The following is a 14,557-nucleotide window of genomic DNA, read 5'->3' as shown; positions in this document are numbered from 1 at the left end:
TAAATTTTTTAAGTCAAAAAATACTTTTTGGCAAACGCTTCATTTTTAAACTTTTGTCAATTTGCTATTTTTGGACTTTTTGAACCCTTAAAAGTGTTTTCAATTTTTTTTTATCAAATAAATACTTTTTTCTTCAAACAAACTTTTTAAGTATTAAAATAACTTTTAAACCACTTAAATACACACCCAAACAGACAGTAAGCAATTGACATATGTCGCAAGCCTTGTTTTTCTTTAAGTTTTTCCTCGTAAACAAACGTTAAAAAAAACGAAAAGGCCAATCATATGAGGATTAGAAGAATATTCATATGCGGAGAGAGAATAACATTAAGTAAAAGGTGGCGACTGAGTGACTTGGAAAGTCATTATTTATGTTTTTTATAATTTTTTTTTTTTAACAGCAAACTTAAATTAATAAACTAATATTACTCATATGAAACTATGAAAGGATACTTAGTCCATTATTACTTTGTATAATTAATCACTAATTACTAATTAATTATTAAGAAAATTGTCTTTACTTATGCAAATTAAGAGCATTAGATGATCTTATTATAAAGAGAAGTGCCTTTGATAAATCAAGTTTAATTATTCCTTTGTGTAATTTTTTTTTTTTTTAATTATAAAAGTATGCTAGAAATACGCATTGGATATTAAAAAAAAAAAAATTAAAATAAAAGAATCAAGAGAATATAAACAAATAATGCCCGCCTTCTAATATCTAAAAGAACTTTTAATCCTCAACCTTTTTCTCCATCTCATTCAGCCCTCTTACATTCCATGACACTATCTTGGGTTTTGTTAGGAAATTGATAATAAATTGGCAACAAATTTCTCCTAACTTTTTATACGAAAGACAAGTTTAGAAAGAAAATACACGAAAACAAACATCAATCACACATGTACACAAAGAGTTTATGTGGTTCGGTCCAAAATCTGGCCTACGTCCACTAACAAGAGAGTTCCACTATAAGTAAATTTTTACAACTCACAGTACATGCCCATACCACCCAAATACACTTTACCCAGAAAAAAGTCTCACACGCTCATCTCAATACAAGTAATAATTGAATTAAGGATAAAACACTGACTCTCTTGCCCATTCCCTCCTTAGCTTTCTTCTCTCTTCCTTACATTGAAGAAGCTCTTCCTTGGAATCTCTTCTAAGGGATTCAGAGATAATTTACTCTCTTCGGCAGCCCTCCTTATATAGGAGCAGAAGGGTTGGTGAAAAACATGAAAGTCTGTGGTCAACCATATACTATTCATTTGACGTCTCAGTTGATTCAACAACCATGCACTATTACTTTGATGTCTTGGTTGCCAAACTCCACCAACCATTTGACCCATGTGGAATTCATGGCTTGATTAATTTAAGGCAATTTCCAACAATCTCCACCTTGACTTGAATTCCATCAAGCCGCTACAATCTCTACCACGACTTGAATTTCGCAACCTCCACTTGAGACCTCAGGTTTGCATCTTGACCGATGCCGATCCCCACACCCTGGGATGCCATACAAAACACTGTCTACACCAACAGTCATAATTCTACAAGAATTATTGTCATAATTCTACAAGAATTATCATGCTCCACCATAAAGAGCATCTGCACTTAGAATTAAACCATTCTAAGAATTTTCCAAAACACTGTCTACACCAACAGTCATAATTCTAAAATAATTATCATGCTCCACCATAAAGAGCACATGCACTTAGAATTAAACCATTCTAAGAATTTTCATTTTTGTCACATGTCAAAAAAATACTGCTGAAAAATGTGGTTCATTGTAATCAGCTTATATAAACTCATGTATGATTCGGTATGAATGATTGAATACAGAAAAGTTATTCAGCCATATTCTTAGTCCTCTTGAATTATTATATGGTATCAGAGTATTGAAAGGAAAACTCCTTCGATCCTGCAACAATGGCCAGTTCCTCTGCTTCTTCCTCATCTTCTGCTGCACCTCTAACCAACTCCCTCATCTCCTCATCTCCTGCACCAGTCACCACTACCTTCACCCTACCTAGTATCACTCAACAAATCTCCACTAAACTTGATGGCCTTGCAGATTACCTGAATTGGGTAAGTCATTTGAACCCAATTCTGAATACCCACGATCTGATGGGTATTGTTGATGGGAGTGAGACATGTCCTCCCAAATATGTCATTGATGAAACTAGACAAGTCACCACAACAGTGAATCCAGATTACTTACTTTGGCAGAAGAAGGATCAAAGCCTTCTTAGTTGGTTCAACACAACAATGTCAGACCGTATGCTATCCTCCCTCTATGGATTAAAGACAGCTAGGCAAGTTTGGACCACACTGTCCACTAGGTATGCATCGCAGTCCAAGGCCAGAGTTTCATACTTAAAGAGACAGTTGCAGACTCTCAATCAAGGTTCTAAGTCTTGCTTATAATTCCTCAATGAAATCAAATCCTGTTCAGACCTGCTTGCTGCTGCAGGACAGCCTGTAGGAGATGATGATCTCATCTCTTACATCCTTGGAGGCTTGAATCCCGTCTATACCACCTTCATTACCTTGTTCAACTTCACCACTCGAACAACATCCATGACCTTTGAAGAATTTCAATGTGAACTACTCAACCATGAGATCCTGCTCAACAGCCATCAATCACAGCCACATCCACTCACTGAATTAGGCAATTTTGCCCTTTACTCTCAAAAACCAAGACATCCAATCCAAGTGATAACTACAACAAAGGGAAGTCAGGGAGCTACTCCAAGAATTCATACCAGCCTGCAGGAGGCTACTCAAGGAATTCATATCAGTCCAATCAGCCAAAAGGCTACCAAAGAAACATCTACCAGAACAATCTCAGGCGACCAGGAGGCAATCACTTCTCACAGAAATCCATTCTTGGTACACCTCCCACTGGCCCTTCTCCTACTTCATTATTTACTAGAGCATCTTGTCAAATTTGTGGGAAGCCTAGACACTTAGCACTGGACTGCTATCACCGAATAGATTACTCTTACCAAGGGAAGAATCCACCTCCACAGTTGTTTGTTATGATGGCTCGAACCCACTCCTCTGCTGCAGAACACAATGATGAAGATGCTTGGTTTGTTGACAGTGGAGCTAACAATCATGTCACGGCTGCCTTAGGCAATATGATGCTTCAAGAACCCTTTATAGGTGATGATGAGGTTGCTATAGGTAACGGCACAGGTTTGCCTATATCCAACATAGGTTCATTTGTTTTGTACAATTCTAAACATCCTTTCAAATACTCCTTCAAATTGAAACATATTTTGCAATGTCCTTCTGCAGCAACAAACTTGTTATCTATACATCAATTTTGTGTAGACAACAAGTGCTGGTTCATACTAACTGACTCTCATTTCTTTGTGAAGGACAACCTCACCGGGCAGACTCTTTTGCAAGGGCCAAGTAGGGATGGACTTTATCCAATCTTTCTGTCCAATCAGCTAATAAAGTCAAGAAGGTTTCAGCATCCCTTGGAGTCACAGCCTCCTCCAAGATATGGCATAGTCGGTTAGGGCACCCTACACCTCCTATTTTGAATAAAATCAAACAACTTGTAAACCTACCTGTACTTGGTCCTATCTCAAATGAAGATTTGTGTGAACTTTGTCGAGTAGCAAAGTCCAAGTCTCTTCCTTTTTCTGATTCTAATAATGTAATCACCCAATCATTAGAAACAATACATTCTAATTTATAGTGTTCTCCAATTCATTCTCTTAATGGATGTCGTTACTATGTGATTTTCATTGACAACTACTCAAGGTTTTCTTGGATTTATCCAATACATAACAAATCAAATACCTTTGCATGTCTTGTACAATTCAAAAGCCTAGTAGAGAACTTATTGTCTAAGAAAATCAAGGCCTTTCAATCTGAGGGAGGAGGGGAATTTACCTCCAATCAATTCAAACACCTCCTAAGCTCAAATGGTATCTTCCACAGAATTTCGTGTCCTCATACTCCCCAACAGAATTTGCCTTGCTGAAAGGAAATATAGGCATATAGTGGATACTAGTTTAGCCCTACTAGCTCAATCTCACCTTCCCCTTTCTTATTGGGTTGATGCATTGAATACTGCAGTCTACCTGATCAATAGACTTCCCACAACCGTGCTGAAAATCACTCTCCTTACTTCAAATTGTTTTACAAACGGCCTGATTATTCTCTCCTCAAAGTCTTTGGTTGTGCTTGTTATCCTCTCCTCAGACCTTACAATGCTCACAATGGTCATAAATATATCACCATTGTGTTAGACTACATGACACACTTGAGCCATCTAAGCAGCCAGGTCAACCTATCAAACTCACTGACTATGCAGCCACATCATCCTCATCAGTTAGCATAGCAGAATCTCATAAAGACAAGGATCTTGCAACTGTCGAGGATTCTTGTGATTCATCACATTTAGCCTTACCATCAGTCAATGATGCAGCTAAGGAAAGAAGATCGTCTCTCCTTGCTGCTATGACATGAAGATATGCACACATAAGGAAAGATTTGATGTAATCTTATAGGTTGTTTTGTAAATACACAATCATATAATATCATGGATGATTGTGTGTAATAGATGCTTGATTTGTATAGTTATTCTTTCCTTACATTTACATTGTAATCGGCTTATATAAACTCATGTATGATTCGGTATGAATGATTGAATATAGAAAAGTTATTCAGCCATATTCTTAGTCCTCTTGAATTATTTTACATTGAGCATTTATAAGTCGCATGATCATATGAGCGAGAGAGAAGAAAGGCCTCTATCACTTCTAGTATTGCCACTCATCCATCTGGACTCCATTTCATCCACTCTTATTTTTTATTCATGTGCTTTCCAACTGTCTAAGATTTAGTATGATAACTGTATTACTTACTTTTCTATGCACATTGATAAAATGAAACTACAAAATTAGTTTCCCACTATCACTAATTGTTAAGATCCAAGAGAATGAGACAAGGAAAACACAGTGAAGATGTAGAAACCAAATAATGGCAGTACTTACCTTAAACTCTAATGCCATTAGTAGATTATGTAGCTTAGGGACTACGTCATAGAAGATGATGTTGAATAGACCATCAAGATGAATGCTACCCTTGGTATTTGATGGTATTATTGTATACCCAGCTGTGTTTGATCCACCACATTGAGATAAAACAACCTAGAAAATAACTCATTTGTAAAACATAAATAATTTAGATAAAAATAAATAAATAAAGAACCAAATAACCAATATTCAAATTCTCAAAGGTGAAGGGCATAAAAGGGAGAAAAAAATGCTTAAGATTCCAGCTTCAACAACAAAAGAAAAAGTAACCAGAAAATTTTAGAAAGGGACTTCAAACAACATACAAGTATATTTAATGGAGGATATCCAGCCATTGTTGAATCATCTGAAAAAGAAAACAAAAACAAAAACAAAAAAAAAAAGAAAGAAAGAAAGAAGAAGAAGATCAAATGCTTTCTGGGTAGAAGCCATCTTCTAAATCTGAAATATGAAGTTAACAAAACACTAACAGAAGCCCAATGCAGGCGCAAGGAAGAATGCATAAGAATAAGAACAGGCCAAGAATCACGGACTCATGCACTTGCAGCAATAGCCTAGAAAACACATATGAACTCAATATACATGCTTAAATCACATTGAAGACTAGAAATGGTTCGAGTGAATCAATTTCCTGCAAAATCTTTCCCAGTCCAATTTCATCTGCAAGGAGAACACACCCACCATGCTGCAAGATATACCTGAAAAAAAACTTATAAAAACTCGAATTAGTTTCAAAAACTACCATAGTTCAGTGATAATGAAGTAATAGAGAAACTTCATCATGCTCCTGTGGAAAATAATTAATACATGTTGAATAACGGTAGTCCAATGAGGAAAAATATCCAAATCCACTACATGCCTAACACCAACATGTTGAAAAGGCAAAAGCTTAGATTCAACATGGTTAGGCATCCTGTCATATCGGTCTTAAAATAAAGCACCAAAGAAAAAGAAAAAAAAATCAGAAACTGCGCAAGAAGAAAAAGGAAATCCCAAAATGTATATAAAATATTACTTTCGAACAATGCCGAAATATATATTTACTGAAATCAAAATGCAACCTCAAAGTTGTGTTCTCTCATTCAGTGTAAAACCAAATTTACATAACACGCTTTATCTACCAAAATGCGTGTTTCTTCTATGTTGGTCAGTAATAAACTTTCAACTGAATTCGATGATAGAAAAGTACAATGGCATAGATTAAGCAATCTGAAAGAAAATAATGTAGTATTTGAAAATCGTCAAAGCACATGTGATGTACCAACAAATCTATTATATACTTAACTGTAGCAATCAATTTTATACACACACATTAATCTTACTTCGAAGATCCGGAAGAGCAGAGGTAGCAGCAATAGCACGATGCACCAAGGGATATATGTTTTCTACCAGGGAAAAAATATCAAATAAATAAAAACAATCCAATTTGGCAACAAAAAACAAAAAAAAACAAAACAAAACAAAACAAAAAAAGAAGGAAAGAAGAAGAAGAAGATCAAATGTACTTTGGGTAGAAGCCATCTTCCAAATCTGAAATATGAAGTTAACAAAACACTTACTGAAGCCCAATGCAGGCGCAAGGAAGAATGCATAGGAATAAGAACAGGCCATGAATTACGGACCCATGCACTTACAGCAATAGCCTAGAAAACACATATAAACTCAATATACATACTTAAATCACATTGAAGACTAGAAATGGTTCGAGTGAATCAATTTCCTGCAAAATCTTTCCCAGTCCAATTTCATCTGCTAGTAGAACACACCCTCCATGCTGTAAGATATACTTAAAAAAAAACTTATAAAAACTCGTATTAGTTTCAAAAACTACCATAGTTCAGTGATAATGAAGTAATAGAGAAACTTCATCATGCTCCTGGGGAATATAATTAATGCATGTTGAATAACAGAAGTCCAATGAGGAAAAATATCCAAATCCACCACATGCCTAACACCAACATGTTGAAACGGCAAAAGCTTAGATTCAACATGGTTAGGCATCCTGTCATATCGGTCTTAAAATAAAGCACCAAAGAAAAAGAAAAAAAAATTCAGAAACTTTGCAAGAAGAAAAAGGAAATCCAAAAATGTATATAAAATATTACTTTCGAACAATGCCGAAATATATATTTACTGAAATCAAAATGCAACCTTAAAGCTGTGTTCTCTCATTCAGTGTAAAATCAAATTTACATGACATGCTTTCTCTACCAAAATGTGTGTTTCTTCTATGTTGGTCAGTAATAAACTTTCAACTGAATTTGATGATAGAAAAGTACAATGGCATAGATTAAGCAATCTGAAAGAAAATAATGTAGTATTTGAAAATCATCAAAGCACATGTGATGTACCAACAAATCTGTTACACACCTAACTATAGCAATCTATTTTATACACACACATTAATCTTACTTCGAAGATCCGGAAGAGCAGAGGTAGCAACAATAGCACGATGCACCAAGGGATATATGTTCTCTACCAAGGAAAAAATATCAAATAAATAAAAACAATCCAATTTGGCAACACAAAAAAAAAAAAAAACAAAACAAAAAAAACAAAAAAAAAAAAAGAAGAAGAAGAAGATCAAATGCACTTTGGGTAGAAGCCATCTTCCAAATCTGAAATATGAAGTTAACAAAACACTTACTGAAGCCCAATGCAGGCACAAGGAAGAATGCATAAGAATAAGAACAGGCCATGAATCACGGACCCATGCACTTACAGCAATAGCCTAGAAAACACATATAAACTCAATATACATGCTTAAATCACATTGAAGACAAGAAATGGTTCGAGTGAATCAATTTCCTGCAAAATCTTTTCCAGTCCAATTTCATCTGCAAGGAGAACACACCCACCATGCTGCAAGATATACCTGAAAAAAAAAAAACTTATAAAAACTCGAATTAGTTTCAAAAACTACCATAGTTCAGTGATAATGAAGTAATAGAGAAACTTCATCATGCTCTTGGGGAAAATAATTAATGCATGTTGAATAACGGTAGTCCAATGAGGAAAAATATCCAAATCCACTACATGCCTAACACCAACATGTTAAAAAGGCGAAAGCTTAGATTCAACATGGTTAGGCATCCTGTCATATCGGTCTTAAAATAAAGCACCAAAGAAAAGGAAAAAAAATTCAGAAACTGTGCAAGAACAAAAAGGAAATCTAAAAATGTATATAAAATATTACTTTCTAAGAATGCCGAAATATATATTTACCGAAATCAAAATGCAACCTCAAAGTTGTGTTCTCTCATTTAGTGTAAAATCAAATTTACATGACACGCTTTATCAACCAAAATGCGTGTTTCTTCTATGTCGGTCAGTAATAAACTTTCAACAGAATTCGATCATAGAAAAGTACAATGCCATAGATTAAGCAATCTGAAAGAAAATAATGTAGTATTTGAAAATCGACAAAGCACATGTGATGTACCAACAAATCTATTACACACCTAACTGTAGCAATCACTTTTATACAAACGCATTAATCTTACTTCGAAGATCCAGAAGTGCAGAGGTAGCAGCAATAGCACGATGCACCAAAGGATATATGTTCTCTACCTGGGAAAAAATATCAAATAAATAAAAACAATCCAATTTGGTCATACAAAAAAACAAAAACAAAACAAAACAAAAAAACAAAAACAAAAACAAAAAAAGAAAGAAAGAAGAAGAAGAAGATCAAATGCACTTTGGGTAGAAGCCATCTTCTAAATCTGAAATATGAAGTTAACAAAACACTTACTAAAGCCCAATGCAGACGCAAGGAAGAATGCATAAGAATAAGAACAGGCAATGAATCACGGACGCATGCACTTACAGCAGTAGCCTAGAAAAAACATATGGACTCAATATACATGCTAAAATCACATTGAAGACTAGAAATGGTTCGAGTGAATCAATTTCCTGCAAAGTCTTTCCCAGTCAAATTTCATCTGCTAGGAGAACACACCCTTCATGCTGCGTGATATACCTGAAAGAAAAAACTTATAAAAAACTCGTATTAGTTTCAAAAACAACAATAGTTCAGTCATAATAAAGTAATAGAGAAACTTCATCATGCTCCTAGGAAAAATAATTAATGCATGTTGAATAACAGTAGTCCAATGAGGAAAAATATCCAAATCCACTACATGCCTAACACCAACATGTTGAAAAGGCAAAAGCTTAGATTCAACATGGTTAGGCATCCTGTCATATCGGTCTTAAAATAAAGCACCAAAGAAAAAGAAAAAAAAAATTCAGAAACTGTGCAAGAAGAAAAAGGAAATCCAAAAATGTATATAAAATATTACATTCGAACAATGCCGAAATATATATTTACTGAAATCAAAATGCAACCTTAAAGCTGTGTTCTCTCATTCAGTGCAAAATCAAATTTACATGACACGCTTTATCTACCAAAATGCGTGTTTCTTCTATGTTGGTCGGTAATAAACTTTCAACAGAATTCGATGATAGAAAAGTACATTGGCATAGATTAAGCAATCTGAAAGAAAATAATGTAGTATTTGAAAATCGTCAAAGCACATGTCATGTACCAACAAACCTATTACATACCTAACTGTAGCAATCAATTTTATACATATGCATTAATCTTACTTCGAAGATCCGGAAGTACAGAGGTAGCAGCAATAGCACGATGCACCAAGGAATATATGTTCTCTACTTGGGAAAAAATATCAAATAAATAAAAACAATCCAATTGGCAACACAAAAAAAAAACAAAAACAAAAACAAAAACAAAAAAAGAAAGAAAGAAGAAGAACAAGATCAAATGCACTTTGGGTAGAAGCCATCTTCCAAATCTGAAATATGAAGTTAACAAAACACTAACTAAAGCCCAATGCAGACGCAAGGAAGAATGCATAAGAATAAGAACAGGCCATGAATCACGGACATATGCACTTACAGCAATAGCCTAGAAAAGACATATGAACTCAATATACATGCTTAAATCACATTGAAGACTAGAAATGGTTCGAGTGAATCAATTTCCTGCAAAGTCTTTCCCAATCTAACTTCATTTGTTAGGATAACACACCCTCCATGCTGCAAGATATACCTGAAAAAAAGACTTATAAAAACTCGTATTAGTTTCAAAAACTACAATAGTTCAGTGATAATGAAGTAATAGAGAAATTTCATCATGCTCCTAGGGAAAATAATTAATGCATGTTGAATAACGGTAGTCCAATGAGGAAAAATATCCAAATCCACTACATGCCTAACACCAACATGTTGAAAAGGCAAAAGCTTAGATTCAACATGGTTAAGCATCCTGTCATATCGGTCTTAAAATAAAGCACCAAAGAAAAGGAAAAAACATTCAGAAACTGTGTAATAAGAAAAAGGAAATCTAAAAATGTATATAAAATATTACTTTCTAAGAATGTCGAAATATATATTTACAGAAATCAAAATGCAACCTCAAAGTTGTGTTCTCTCATTTAGTGTAAAATCAAATTTACATGACACGCTTTATCTACCAAAATGCATGTCTCTTCTATGTCGATCAGTAATAAACTTTCAACAGAATTCGATGATAGAAAAGAACAATGGCATAGATTAAGCAATCTGAAAGAAAATAATGTAATATTTGAAAATCGACAAAGCACATGTGATGTACCAACAAATCTATTATACACCTAACTGTAGCAATCACTTTTATGCAAACGCATTAATCTTACTTCGAAGATCCGGAAGTGCAGAGGTAGCAGCAATAGCACGATGCACCAAGGGATATATGTTCTCTACCTGGGAAAAAATATCAAATAAATAAAAACAATCCAATTTGGCCATACAAAAAAAAAAGAACAAAACAAAACAAAACAAAAAAACAAAAACAAAAACAAAAAGAGAAAGAAAGAAGAAGAAGAAGATCAAGTGCACTTTGGGTAGAAGCCATCTTCTAAATCTGCAATATGAAGTTAACAAAACACTTACTGAAGCCCAATGCAGATGCAAGGAAGAATGCATAAGAATAAGAACAGGCCATGAATCACGGACGCATGCACTTACAGCAGTAGCCTAGAAAAGACATATGGACTCAATACACATGCTAAAATCACATTGAAGACTAGAAATGGTTCGAGTCAATCAATTTCCTGCAAAGTCTTTCCCAGTCAAATTTCATCTGCTAGGAGAACACACCCTTCATACTGCGTGATATACCTAAAAGAAAAAACTTATAAAAACTCGTATTAGTTTCAAAAACTACAATAGTTCAGTCATAATGAAGTAATAGAGAAACTTCACCATGCTCCTAGGGAAAATAATTAATGCATGTTGAATAACAGTAGTCCAATGAGGAAAAATATCCAAATCCACTACATGCCTAACACCAACATATTGAAAAGACAAAAGCTTAGATTCAACATGGTTAGGCATCCTGTCATATCGGTCTTAAAATAAAGCACCAAAGAAAAAGAAAAAAAATTCAGAAACTGTGAAAGAAGAAAAAGGAAATCCAAAAATGTATATAAAATATTACATTCAAACAATGCAGAAATATATATTTACTGAAATCAAAATGCAAACTGAAAGCTGTGTTCTCTCATTCAGTGTAAAATCAAATTTACATGACACGCTTTATCTACAAAAATGCGTGTTTCTTCTATGTTGGTCGATAATAGACTTTCAACTGAATTCAATGATAGAAAAGTACATTGGCATAAATTAAGTAATCTGAAAGAAAATAACGTAGTATTTGAAAATCGTCAAAGCACATGTGATGTACCAACAAATCTATTACATACCTAACTGTAGCTATCAATTTTATACATACACATTAATCTTACTTCGAAGATCCGCAAGTACAGAGGTAGCAACAATAGCACAATGCACCAAGGGATATATGTTCTCTAGCTGGGAAAAAATATCAAATAAATAAAAACAATCCAATTGGCAACAAAAAAGAAAAAACCCAAACAAAAACATAAACAAAAACAAAAAAAAGAAAGAAAGAAGAAGAAGAAGATCAAATGCTCTTTGGGTAGAAGCCATCTTCCAAATCTGAAATATGAAGTTAACAAAACACTTACTAAAGCCCAATGCAGACTCAAGGAATAATGCATAAGAATAAGAACAGACCATAAATCACGGACGCATGCACTTACAGCAATAGCCTATAAAAGACATATGAACTCAATATATATGCTTAAATCACATTGAAGACTAGAAATGGTTCGAGTGAATCAATTTCCTGCAAAGTCTTTCCCAGTCTAACTTCATCTGTTAGGAGAACACACCCTCCATGCTACAAGATATACCTAAAAAAAAAAAACTTATAGAAACTCGTATTAGTTTCAAAAACTACAACAGTTCAGTGATAAAGAAGTAATAGAGAAATTTCATCATGCTCCTAGAGAAAATATTTAATGCATGTTGAATAACGGTAGTCCAATGAGGAAAAATTTCCAAATCCATTACATGCCTAACACCAACATGTTGAAAAGGCAAAAGCTTAGATTCAACATGGTTAGGCATCCTGTTGTATCGGTCTTAAAATAAAGCACCAAAGAAAAAGAAAAAAAATTCAGAAACTGTGCAAGAAGCAAAACGAAATCCAAAAATGTATATAAAATATTACTTTCGAACAATGCCAAAATATATATTTACTGAAATCAAAATGCAACCTCAAAGCTGTGTTCTCTCATTCATTGTAAAATTAAATTTACATGACACGCTTTATTTACCAAAATGCGTTTTTCTTCTATGTTGGTCAGTAATAAAGTTTCAACTGAATTCGATGATAGAAAAGTACAATGGCGTAGATTAAGCAATTTCAAAGAAAATAATGTAGTATTTGAAAATCATCAAAACACATGTGATGTACCAACAAACCCATTACACACCTACCTGTAGCAATCAATTTTATACACACGCATTAATCTTACTTCGAAGATCCGGAAGTGCAGAGGTAGCAGCAATAGCACGATGCACCAAGGGATATATGTTCTCTACCTGGGAAAAAATATCAAATAAATAAAAACAATCCAATTTGGAAACACAAAAAAAAAAAAAACAAAAAACAAAAAACAAAAAAGTTAAGAAAGAAGAAGATCAAATGCACTTTGGGTAGAAGCCATCTTCTAAATTTGAAATATGAAGTTAACAAAACACTTACTGAAGCCCAATGCAGACGCAAAGAAGAATGCATAAGAATAAGAATAGGCCATGAATCACGGACGCATGTACTTATAGCAATAGCCTAGAAAAGACATATGAACTCAATATACTTGCTTAAATCACATTGAAGACTAGAAATGGTTCGAGTGAATCAATTTCTTGCAAAGTCTTTCTCAGTCCAATTTCATTTCCTAGGAGAACACACCCTCCATGCTGCGAGATATACTTGAAAAAAACTTATAAACACTCGTATTAGTTTCAAAAATTACCATAGTTCAGTGATAATGAAGTAATAGAGAAACTTCATCATGCTCCTAGGAAAAATACTTAATGCATGTTGAATAACGGTAGTCAAATGAGGAAAAATATCCAAATCCACTACATGCCTAACACCAACATGTTGAAAAGACAAAAGCTTAGATTCAACATGGTTAGGCATCCTCTCATATTGGTCTTAAAATAAAGCACCAAAGAAAAAGAAAAAAAATTCAGAAATTATGCAAGAAGAAAAAGGAAATCCAAAAATGTATATAAAATATTCCTTTCGAACAATGCCGAAATATATATTTACTAAAATCAAAATGCAACCTCAAAGTTGTGTTCTCTCATTCAGTGTAAAATCAAATTTACATGACACGTTTTATCTACCAAAATGCGTGTTTCTTCTATGTTGGTCAGTAATAAACTTTCACCTGATTTCGATGATAGAAAAGTACAATGGCATAGATTAAGCAATCTGAAAGAAAATAATGTAGTATTTGAAAATCGTTAAAGCACATGTGATATACCAACAAATTTATTACACACCTAACTGTAGCAGTCAATTTTATATACACGCATTAATCTTACTTCGAAGATCCGGAAGTGCAGAGGTAGCAGCAATAGCATGATGCACCAAGAGATATATGTACTCTACCTGGGAAAAAATATCAAATAAATAAAAACAATCCAATTTTGCAACACAAAAAAACAAAAAAACAAAAAAACAGAAAAAAGAAAGAAAGAAGAAGAACAAGATCGAATGCACTAGGGTAGAAGCCATCTTCCAAATCTGAAATATGAAGTTAACAAAACACATACTGAAGGCCAATGCAGACGCAAGGAAGAATGCATAAGAGTAAGAACAGGCCATGAATCACGGATGCATGCACTTACAGCAATAGCCTAGAAAAGACATATGAACTCAATATACATGCTTAAATCACATTGAAAACTAGCAATGGTTCGAGTGAATCAATTTCATGCAAATTCTTTCCCAGTCTAATTTCATCTGCTAGGAGAACACACCCTCCATCCTGCAAGATATACCTGAAAAAAAAAACTTATAAAAAGTCGTATTAGTTTCAACAACTACCAT

Source organism: Corylus avellana, chromosome ca3 (genome assembly GCF_901000735.1).
Source record: "Corylus avellana chromosome ca3, CavTom2PMs-1.0".
Lineage (NCBI taxonomy): Eukaryota > Viridiplantae > Streptophyta > Magnoliopsida > Fagales > Betulaceae > Corylus > Corylus avellana.
The sequence above is the reverse complement of the archived record's forward strand: the minus strand, read 5'-3'. Positions refer to the sequence as shown.